The following is a 12,212-nucleotide window of genomic DNA, read 5'->3' on the forward strand; positions in this document are numbered from 1 at the left end:
GCAGTGAGTGATAAGGCAGGATAGTACTACGGCACAGACAGAAGAGTAAACTTCAGAGGCACAAGCTGTACACAAAGATGAAGAAATACTGGTTTGCATTCAGGAATGGGGAGGGAGGGAGAAGAATGGTGAACCTCCCTCTGAACTCTGGGGTCTCCTCTTAGTCCACACAGGGAACTCCTTCCAGCTTCTTGAACATTCCATGCTTGTTTATCCCTGGTATTTTCTAGCACTCCCCATCTCTGTAAGGATCACCATTCCTTATCCACTTTCACAAGGCAGAAACCCAGGAGTCATCCTGGACACTTTCCCTTGCTTCCCCATCCGATCCATCAGCTCAAAATCTGTTACGTCTCTCTGGAATCCATTGATTTTTCTCCATCTCCACTATCTCAATACCAGCCCAGGTCCCATCAGCTCTTGGCTGGACTGCTGCAATGATAGCCTCTGCCTGGCCTCTCTGCTGCTTCTCTTCCCTCCCTCAAATCAGGTCTCCACTCAGCTACCATGGTGTTTTAGTGTTTTCACATAGCTGATAAAGACATACCCAAGACTGGGAAGAAAAAGAGGTTTAATTGGACTTACAGTTCCACATGGCTGGTGAGGCCTCAGAACCATGGCAGGAGGTGAAAGGCACTTCTTACATGGTGGTGGTAACAGAAAATGATGAAGAAGCAAAAGCAGAAACCCCTGATAAACCCATCAGATCTTGTGAGGCTTATTCACTATCACGAGAATAGCACTGGAAAGACCAGCCCCCATGATTCAATTACCTCCCCCTTGGATCCCTCCCACAACATGTGGGAATTCCGGGAGATACAATCCAAGTTGAGATTTGGGTGGGGACACAGCCAAACCATATCATTCTACCCCTGACCCCTCCAAATCTCAGGTCCTCACATTTCAAAACCAATCATGCCTTCCCAGCAGTCCCCCAAAGTCTTAACTCATTTCAGCATTAACCCAAAAGTACCCAGTCCAAAGTCTCATCTGAAACAAGGCAAGTCCCTTCTGCCTATGAGCCTGTAAAATCAAAAGCAAGCTAGCTACTTCCTAGATACAATAGGGGTATAGGTATTGAGTAAATACAGCCATTCCAAATGGGAGAAATTGGCCAACACAAAGGGGTTACAGAGCCCATGCAAGTCTGAAATCCAGCAGGGCAGTGAAATTTTAAATCTCCAAAATGATCTCCTTTGAATCCAGATCTCACCTCCAGGTCATGCTGATGCAAGAGGTGGGCTCCCATGGTCTTGGGCAGCTCCACCCCTGTGGCTTTGCAGGGTGGAGCCTCCCTCCTGGCTGCTTTCACGGGCTGACTTTGAGTGTCTGTGGCTTTTCCAGGCACATGGTGCAGGCTGCCAGGGGATCTATCATTCTGGGGTCTGCAGAATGGTGGCGCTCTTCTCACAGCTTGACTAGGCAGTGCCCCAGTAGGGACTCCGTGTGGAGACTTTGACTCCACATTTCCCTTCCACACTTCTCTAGCAGAGGTTCTCCATGAGGGCCCCACCCCTGCAGCAAACTTTTGCCTGGGCATCCAGGCATTTCCAGACATCTTCTGAAAACTAGGTGGAAGTTCCCAAACCTCAATTCTTGACTTCTGTGCACCTGTAGGCTCAACACCATGTGGAAGCTGACAAGGCTTGAGACTTCCACTCTCTCTGAAGCCACAGCCCAAGCTCTACATTGGCCCCTTTTAGCCATGGCTGGAGTGGCTGGGACACAGGGTACCAAGTCCCTACACTGCACACAGCATGGGGACCCTGGGCCTGACCTACAAAACCATTTTTTCCTCCTGGGCCTCTGGGCCTGTGATGGGAGGGGCTGCTTTGAAGGTCTCTGACATGGCCTGGAGACATTTGCCTGTGGTCTTGGGGATTAACATTAGGCTCCTTGCTACTTATGCAAATTTCTGCAGCCAGCTTGAATTTCTCCTCAAAAAATGGGTTTTTCTTTTCTACTGCATTGTCAGGCTGCAAATTTTCAGAACTCTTATGCTCCATTTCCATTTTAAATTGGAATGTTTTTAACAGCACCCAAGTCACCTTTTGAATGCCTTGCTGCTTAGAAATTTCTTCCACCAGATACTCTAAATCATCTCTCTCAAGTTCAAAGTTCCACAAATCTCTAGGACAGGGGCAAAATGCTGCCAGTCTCTTTGCTAAAACATAACAAGAGTCACCTTTGCTCCCATTCCCAACAAGTTCCTCATCTCCATCTGAGACCACCTCAGCCTGGACCTTATTGTTCATATCACTATCAGCATTTTTGTCAAAGCCATTCAACAAGTCTCTAGGAAGTTCCAAACTTTCCCATATTTTCGTGTCTTCTTCTCAGCCCTCCAAACTGTTCCAACCTCTACCTGTTACCCAGTTCCAAAGTTGCATCCACATTTTCAGGTATCTTTTCAGCAATGCCCCACTCTACTGGTACCAATTTACTGTATTAGTTTGTTTTCACGCTGCTTTCACATGTTAATTGGACTTACAGCTCCACATGGCTAGGAAGGCCTCACAATCCATGGCGGGAGGCAAAAGGCACTTCTTACATGGCAGTGGCAAGAGAAAATGAGGAAGAAGCAATAGTGGAAGCCCCTGAAAAACCCATCAGATCTCATGAGATTTATTCACTATCACTAGAATAGCATGGAAAAGACCAGCCCCAGTGATTCAATTACCTACCTCTGGATCCCTCCCACAACACATGGGAATTCTGAGAGATACAATTCAAGTTGAGATTTGGGTGGGGACACAGCCAAACCATATCACATGGAAATATGCAACTCTCCTTCAAATGCAATTTTTAGTTTGGTCGCTCTCAACCCTTGACTTACCATATTTCCTTTCTTGAAACTCTTCAATCAAATTCTGTTGCTCTGGATGGGCATGGTGGCTCACGCCTGTAATCCCAGCACTTTGGGAGGCTGAGGTGGGCAGATCACTTGAGGCCAGGAGTTTGAGACCAGCCTGGCCAACATGGTGAAACCCCATCTCTACTAAAAGTACAAAAATTATCTGGGCGTGGTGACACTCACCTGTAATCTCAGCTACTTGGGAGGCTGAGGTGGGAGAATCGCTCAAATCCAAGAGGCAGAGGTTGCAACGAGCTGAAATCTTGTGCCACTGCACTCCAGCCTGGGTGATAGAGTGAGACTCTATCTTAAAAAGAAAAAAAAAAACTGTTGTTCTAAGGATAAAGGTCAAACCTCTACATGCCCCAAAGCCCCTCTTGGAATGGTCCCCACCTTCCCCAGTCTCATGCCACATCTTGCCACTCTTTGCTCTCTAACTCTAGCCTCACTGGCTTCCTTTCACTTTCCTGAATGCATGATGATTCACCCTTTGCACATGCTATTCCCTCTATCCTAAATACTGTTCTCTGCTCTCAGAGAAAGCACCAGCAGGTCTCCCCTTTACATATTCTTATGGTCACATGTACCTCTTCTTGGTAGCACTTATCACTGAAGTGAATTTATCTGTAGCTGTGGGGTTAATTAACAATTATCTCCTCCTGCTAGACTGCAAGGGTGGTGAGGACAGGGACTCTGTTTGACTTTAGTAACCACTTTGTTTTTTATTTCTAGCATGGAAATATGGGCCATATGTTGTAGTTAAGAAGACATAGCATCCAGATACTCTTTCAAGGAACCAATTGTTTCCCGTCTGCAGGGAACATGGTCATCAGACAGTCTTCAGCTGTCAGCAACTTTAGCAGCAGCCTCAGTTGCATAGAGCAGTATCTCTGAAGGTAACCCTTCTTGAGGCAGTCCACATTTGGTACAGTAAAGCAGAGTTCAGTGGGTTTAATGGTGGCCCCAGAAAGACAGATCCATGTCCCAACCCTAAAACCTGTGAACGTGACCTTTTTTAGAAAAAGGGTTTCTGGAAATGTAGTTAAGAATTTTCTTTTTTTCCAACTTTTAATTTAGGTTCAGGGGGTACCTCTGCAGGCTTGTTACATGAGTAAATCGCATGTCACTGGGATTTAGTGTACAGATAATTTTGTCACCCAGGTAATCAGCATAATACCCAATCGGTAGTTTTTTCAATCCTCACCCTCCTCCCACCCTCCACCCACAAGTAGGCCCCAGTGTCCATTGTTCCCTTCTTTGTGTCCACATGTACTCATTGTTTAGCTCCTGCTTATAAGTGAGAACATGCAGTATTTGGTTTTCTGTTCCTGTGTAAATTCACTTAGGGTAATACCCTCCAGTTCCATCCATGTTGCTGCAAAGGACATAATTTCATTATTTTGTATGGCTGTGTAGTATTCCATGGTATATATGTACTGCATTTTCTTTATCCAATCCACCAAGCTAATAATCTTGAGATATGATCATTTTGGATTCAGGATGAACCCTAAGTCCAGTGACAGATGCCCTTACAGGAAAAAGGCAGACGGATGTCAAATACACGTTATTATATATTTGTCTAAACCTAAGAATGTACAACACCCAAAAGTAAACCCTAATGTAAACGATGAGCTTTTGTGATGATGATGTGTCAATGCAGCTTTATCAATTGTACAAGTGTCCACTCTGGTGGGGGTGTTGATAATGGGGAGGCCGTGCCTGTGTGGGGGCAGAGGTACATGGGAAGTCTCAATATGTTTCTCTCAATTTTTCTGTGAGCCTAAAATTGCTCTAAAAAAACGAAGTCTTCTAGACACAAACTAAATAAAACAAATATGTAAAAGGCAGAGGGAGATTTGAGACAGCCCACAGAGAAGGCCAGGTGAAGACAGAGGCAGAGACTGTAGTGATGTGGCCACGAGCCAAAAAATGCCAGGAGCCACCCAGAGCTGGAAGAGGAAAGGAATGATTCTCCCCAGAGCCTTGGAGGGAGCACAGCCCTGCCAACACCTTGATTCCAGACTCTGGCCCCTAGAACTGTGGAAACACAAAGTTCTGTTGTTTTGAGCCACGTAGTCTGTGATAGTTTGTTATAGCTGCCCTAGGAAATGAACACACAGGGGCATAAAGACCTCATATTTGGGCCCCGGGGGATGACTCTGATGAGCAGTTCTGGCTCCAGAGCTCACTGCTGGGTTCCTGGGATTCCATCAGGCCTGCATCAGGGTTCAACTTCTGCTGCCCATTTCTGCTTTCTTCCTTCTTCCTTTCACAGGCTTTGACCCCCAGTAAACATCTCACACTCCATACTGACTGCTTCTAGTGAGCCCAGTGTGGCACACCATAATAAGATTTTTGTTAAATAAATAAAGTAGACAGTAAATTCCTGGAAAGCAAAATCCATGTCTTATTCATGTTTACAACCTTAGAGCTTAGCACAGTACTTCACACATAATAGATGTCCAACAGCAATTTGTTAAATGAAGGAAAGAATGCATGAACATATAAGTGGATTATGTTGAATCTGTAGATTGAAATGTATTTTAGTTAAATGTTTTCATATATCTCTTGTGAGCCTACACTGAGGGAGGGAGGGAAGGAGGGAGAGAGGGAGGGAGGGAGGGAGGGAGGGAGGAAGGAAGGGAGGAAGGGAGGAAGGAAGGAAGGAAGGGAGGAAGGAAGGAAGGAAGGGAGGAAGGAAGGAAGGGAGGGAGGCAGGGAGGGAGGGAGATTGTTTCAGGCTGTGTCTTAAGCTCGTCTAAGCTCTGTCATCAGCCTCCTACAAGGGTAGGGCTGGAGAGGATACAGTCTCTAGAAAGGACAGCTCTTCCCCTTGAGGGCAACATTTTTGCCCTTGCAGAGCTAAGACTCTTCCTATCAACATGCAGAAATAATTCTACCACCCTGCCCCCAGCCCTCCTCACATAAATCCTAAGGATAAACATTTTTAGTGTGAGGAGCAAAAATACAACAGAAGGAACATGCTGCAACAAGGCGGTGGATTCTGCATGAAGAAGTCGCCACTATTTTTAACAGTGGGAAAGACCCCGTGAAGGAGATGGGATTTCACACTGGCTTTACCTCACAGCATGTTTCAGGGACACAGGACCTTAGAGGGGTCCTATCGCAGTGCCTTCTTTTATAGATGAAGAAACTGAGGCTCAGAGAAAGAAGTGATTTGCTGAAGGTCTTACTACCAGGCTAGTAGCAAAGATGAGGCTGGAGGCTCAGAGTTCTTTACTATAAATCTTACCAGGGTACTAGGAAGGGAAGAATAAAAGGAGAGAAGGGGGAAGTGAGACAGAAGTGGCAAAATGAATAAGGTCTCAGTCTCTGTAGGGGGAAGGAGATAATCAGCCTCTGACTAGATACTTTAGACAGATTGTACTAATTATTCCCTGCAACGACTCTGTGAAACAAAATGTGCTGTCTTCATTTTATTATCTAGGATAGTGAAATAAGAAATGCTGGGTGAGTTGTCCAGGTAAACGGTGGAGTTAGGATTCAAACCCTGGTCTGTCTCACTCCAAAGACAGTACTTTATCCAGGAGAGCATGTTATAAGGGAGAAAGGTGGAATGAAAGTAGGAAGTGGAATGAAGGGATGGTGACGGGCAGGTTAACTGGGGAACACTGCCAAGGAAAACAGGAGTGGGGTTTGAGTAGCCCAGAATCCCCAGAAGAAGACCCTAAAGCTCAGAGTGGTAGAAGGGGACAGTGAAACAGTTCTCATCTCCAAATGCCTAAGAACAAGGGGGAGATGGCAGGAGTGTCTACATCTGGAGTTTGAGTCGTGGGTTTGTGTTAAAGGTGGAACCCTGGGCAGGTAGAAGGGCCATCACTATCCCTGCAGGAGGTAACTACCACCCAGATGCATGAAGGGCATGACTCTGGACATGGTGAGAAATAGAGAGATATGGAAGATGAATTAATGAAGGGGTGGGAACAGTTGGGATGGGCAGAGCAAGGGGCTGCATGGAGTTCTGAGTGATGACTGAGAAGCTCCCTCCTTGAGAAGCACTTCAGTGGGCATGCTGCTCAGGGCAACAAGAAAGCTGCACCTGGGAGGAGAATCCCAAGTGGCCAAGAGCAGCTCTGCTCTGCTCTCATTAAAGTGAACTCAAGGGACTTTGGCTTAGCGATGTCACCTCCATGTCTCATTGCTTTGGTCCAGGCCCTGGTCATCTTGCATGGCGACCTTGGAAGAATTTGTTAACTCGTCTCTTGCCTCTTCCAGTCTAGTCCCCTCCTCCAAACAACCCTCTCATTTTTTCCAAAATGGACCTTTGCAGGTCACAAGTCAGATTTGATCACTACCCAACCTTAAACGCTCAAAGATTAAAAACTCTTGTGCGCTGACCCAAGCTACTCATCTCCTACCTCTCCTCACCATTCCCCATACCAGAGCTGCTTTGAACTTAACACTATTCTATCAACAGGATGCAGTCTTTCACAGTGCCATGTTCTGCAGCTGCTTCTTCCTCTCTCTAGAATTCTGCAATCTCCATCCTTCACCGCCAGGTTTCTACCTGGCAAACACCTTCAGGATGATGCTTAAAGCCTTCCATTTAAATTATCCCTCTTACTTTCAAAAGAGAGCAGTGGTTCTCTGAATCTAAGTGTGAATCTGGGGAACTTAAAATATACTCATACATGAATCCCACCCAAGAATTTCTGTTTTAACTGGTCCAGGATATGGGATTGGCCTGGGCATTGGGATTTTATTTTGTTTTATATTGTTTATTTTATTTATTTTATTTTATTTTAATTTTATTTTAGAGATGGAGTCTCACTCTGTTGCCCAGGCTGGAGTGCAGTGGCACAATCTCGGCTCACCGTAACCTCCGCCTCCCAGATTCAAACGATTCTCCTGCCTCAGCCTCCTGAGTAGCTGGGACTACATGCACATGCCACCACGCCCAGCTAATTTTTGTATTTTTTAGTAGAAACAGGGTTTCACCATGTTGGCCAGGCTGGTCTCAAACTCCTGACCTCAGGTGATCCACCCGCCTCAGCCTCCCAAAGTGCTAGGATTACAGGCGTGAACCACCGCGCCTGGCTGGGATTTTTTTTCTAAAACCCTAGGGATTCAAATGTGCAGCAGACATTGAGAAACCATGGTGTAGAGTTTAAACGGCTTAACATTTTAAATGAGATCCTTCATCAGACCTGCTATGAGAAACATGATGCTATTTTCAATTAATGTAATCAGCGTGACAAGAAACCTGAAGAGAAGAGTCATAAATTATCATGACCACAGCTGTTAGTGACTACAGCTCTTACTTAAGGAATCAAGGGGAGTGGTTCTGACTTGTAAGTATTATAGGAATTTAGAGATGGAGAGTTTTTGTCTACATAAATAGGATAGTAATTAAACCGAACCTTGAAGAATGAGAAATTCAACTTTCCACTACTTTGAATGGATTAGTGGAAAAAGGGGTGAACATTTTCATTAGGGAAAGGGCAGAAGGTAAGAAGATATAGGCTGAAACAATGGTGAACACATTCAATCCTGGGTGCTTTCAAAATACTTTGCCTGTATGAACTTGTTTAATCTGCATAGTATCCCTAAAATATCCCCATTTTATACTAATACTAATATCTCCATTTTATAAATAAGAAAACTGAGGTACAGGGAGTTAGGTAATTTGCCAAAAATCACACAACCACCAAGAGAAAATCATAGTTTAAAGAATGAGTGAAGGATCTCACCCAACTGATGTAGTTTGGATGTTTGTTCCCTCCAAATCTCATGTTGATATGATCCCCAATGTCAGAGGTGGGGCCTAGTGGGAGGTATTGGATTATGGGGGCAGATGCCTCATGAATGGTTTAGGACAAACCCCTTGATAATTAGTAGATTCTCACTCAGCTCACACAAGATCTAGTTGTTTAAAAGAATCTGGAACCGGCCAGGCACAGTGGCTCACGCCTGTAATCCCAGCACTCTGGGAGGCTGAGGCAGGCAGATCATGAGGTCCAGAGATCGAGACCATCCTGGCCAACATGGTGAAACCCCGTCTCTACTAAAAATACAAAAATTAGCTGGGCATGGTGACGTGCACCTGTAGTCCCAGCTACTTGAGAGGCTGAGGCAGGAGAATTGCTTGAACCCAGGAGGCAGAGGTTGCAGTTAGCCGAGATTGTGCCACTGCACTCCAGCCTGGCAACAGTGAGACTCTGTCTCAAAAAAAAAAAAAGAAAGAATCTGGAACCTCCTTGCTCTTGTTCTTGTTCTCATTCTCACCATGTGATACACTGGCTTTCCCTTCACCTTCTGCCATGATTGGAAGCTTCCTGAAGCTCTCACCAGAAGCAGATGCTTGTATCATGCTGCCTGTACAGCCTGCAGAACTGTGAGCTAATTAAATCTCTTTTCTTTATAAATTACCCAGTCTCAGACATCTCTTTATAGCAATACAAGAACGAACTAACACAGAAAATTGGTACTGAGGAGCAGTGCATTGCTATAAAAATACCTGAAAATGTGAAAGCAGCCTTGGAACTGGGTAATGGGCAGAAGTTGGAAGGGTTTGGAGGACTCAGAAAATATGAAGACAAGGCAAAGTTTGGAATTTCTTACAGAATGGCTAAACGGTTGTGACCAAAATGCTAATAGAGATATGGACAGTGAAGTCCAGACCGACAAGGTCTCAGATGGAAATGAGGAAGTTATAGGAAACAGGAGTAAGGGTCACTCATATTTCACACTAGAAAAAAGCTTTGCTGCATTGTGTCAAAGTCCTAGGGATCTGTGGAAGGTTGAACTTAAAAGTGATGACTTACAGCATTTGGAAAAAGAAATTAATAAGCAGTAAAGCATTCAAGAGGTGGCATGGCTGTTTTTAACAACCTATGATCAGATGTTGAAGCAAATAAAAGTTGATACTTATATTTAAAAGAAAAGCAGAGCATAAAAGTTTGATAAATTTGCAGGATGGTCATGTGCTAGAAAAAGAAGCAGCATTTTGAGGGGAGGAATTCAAGAAGGCTGTGGAGTACTTGCTGAAGAGACTAGCATGACTGAAAGAGAACCAAGTGCTAATATTCAAGCCAAGGGGAAGAAGGCCTCAAATGCATTTTAAAAGTCTTTGGGTCAGCCCCTTCCAACAGAGGCCCAGAGGCTTAGTGATAGAGGCAGGAGGCAGACAAATGCCTAGGCAGATAGGGGCAGATCCCTGGTGAAACCCCACCTTCAAGCTGGAAACTGTCCCAGTTAAATCCTCAGACTGGATTGAAATACAAGCACAACAAGGTTTTAAGGCACTAGTCTGATCTTTAACAAAAATTTATAAAGGGTTATAAAAGGTTTATAAGAATCTCACCTCATGGTCAAACTGGTTAAGATCAGACAAATTATCTGTAAGGTTTCATTTAAAAATTGGGGTTGACATTAATAGTTGACTAATGCAAGGGTAAAGTTTGCCTTTCTCTCCCTTGAACAAGATTTTCATGTAATAGTAAAGGACAATGAAAGTTTTTTGCCTTTAAAAAAAATTCTTGAGTCATCATTTTGGCTAAATGACTTGTGGTAACCCAGAATTTTATTTCATATATCAAATGCTTTGAACCTCTAACATATTTAAGAGGCTTCCCAAAATTGAACTTCAGCTTCAAAAATTGTTTTTTCTGACCCCTAGCTTTTGGATGCTACGGAGGACCCCTGGAGCATCCAAAAGAGAGGTAAATAGGATTATTTGACATGTTTAGGTACATGAGATTGCCAAAGTGATGTTTAATCTTCTTTAGGTTATATTTTAGTGAATAATATGTGTTCCAAAATTGTATAGGATTTCTAAAATCTAATGTCTGAGTATATGCTATCAATCATAATTAAGGTTATTATGTTAAGTTATTATAAACCACAGAAATAACCACACTTATTTGTCAATCTTGTTTGACTGTAACTACCCTGGATATTTTGTCATTCACAGACAGTTGTTGTCTTGCTTTGATCCTTTTCAAAAGATGGTTTATAATCAGCTATAGGACTTTGGCAAGTGCTCTCAAATGCAGGTTTCTGATAACTTTGGACATTGTGACACTGGAATAAAGGAAAAATGTACAGGACTCATGAAGAGCTGAAATGTCCATGAATATCAAGCAGAACAAGAGTTAACAGAACGGACTGAACTAATAGAAAGCTGAAGTAATCTTTTTAACCTTTTGCTTAAAACATTGCTGATTCTTGTTTTGTTTTTCAGAATCAAGGAAACTTCTATTTTGAGCTATTTACAGTCTTTAATAATTGAGTAAGGTATACTCCTGTGAACAAAATTTGGAGCATATTTGTTTCTCTCTGCCTGGCTTCTCCAGAATTTGGAAACTATCTGTGAGTATTCTTAACCTATGGCAATATAGTTATTAGCCTCAGTGCAGTAGGAATCCATTTTCTTTTGCAACAGGACACAATTGGAGAAACTGATTGTTTTACCAAAGCTTTGACTGGAAGGATGTGCTTCCCTTTAAGGAATGTAGATTGACTTGCAGAGCCAATAAGAGCTCCTTGGGAAAACTGGCCTCATATCTCATCTATACAGTCACTGTACAGGGTTAATAACCTGTGGTGAGTAAAGAATGTCACTTTCTAACAGGCCCAGGAGCCCCATGTTCTTGGGACCTCAAGAAGAGAGTAATTTAACCAATTCATAGGTATTTGATAATACAAACCCATGGCTGGGCTCAGCTTTAAAAGGTCTTATCTGAGATTTCTCATGGAACAGAGTTCCATCAAAACCAATTTAAAAGCCTATGTGAAAAATAATTATTCTTGCTGCACTTTATGCAAATAATCAGGCCAAGTATAAGACTAAAGTCTATTTTGCAAACAACTCAGTCTTATCATGATTTGCTTTCGACAAAAATGAGGACTGGAGAAGAGAAAAGTTATGTTTCAAAACTTATCATACATTTGTCATTAAATTCTAATTTCATTAGTTGTTCTTAAGTTTTTGCCTACATTTTCAACTAAGCCTGCTTATCCCTCTGAACCAATCAGTGACCTCCAGCTGCAGCTCAGAAGAGACAAAAGGGAGGGGTAATATAAAAAATCTAGATCAATATTCTAGTTCTGGGTAATTATCCTGCAAATCCTGCCAGGTGATAGGAGTAAATAGGGTCCCCATAACCCAGGAGTTTCTTTGTTTGGAAAAATAAGACCAATGGAGCTAACCAAAGCCAAGCCCCATGCACCCAAATTTTAGCAGGCATAACTATAGCCACCACTTATCTGGGTGTGCTGGCAACCTCAGGATTTTTTAGCTGTCCTCACTAACCTTGTTTTGTTTTGATATGTATCTTCTAATAACCCAGTTTGTCTCCTCTTGCCTTCAGGCCATCAAACCCCAAATGGTCATGCA

This window comes from Gorilla gorilla, chromosome 9 (assembly GCF_029281585.2).
Source record: "Gorilla gorilla gorilla isolate KB3781 chromosome 9, NHGRI_mGorGor1-v2.1_pri, whole genome shotgun sequence".
Lineage (NCBI taxonomy): Eukaryota > Metazoa > Chordata > Mammalia > Primates > Hominidae > Gorilla > Gorilla gorilla.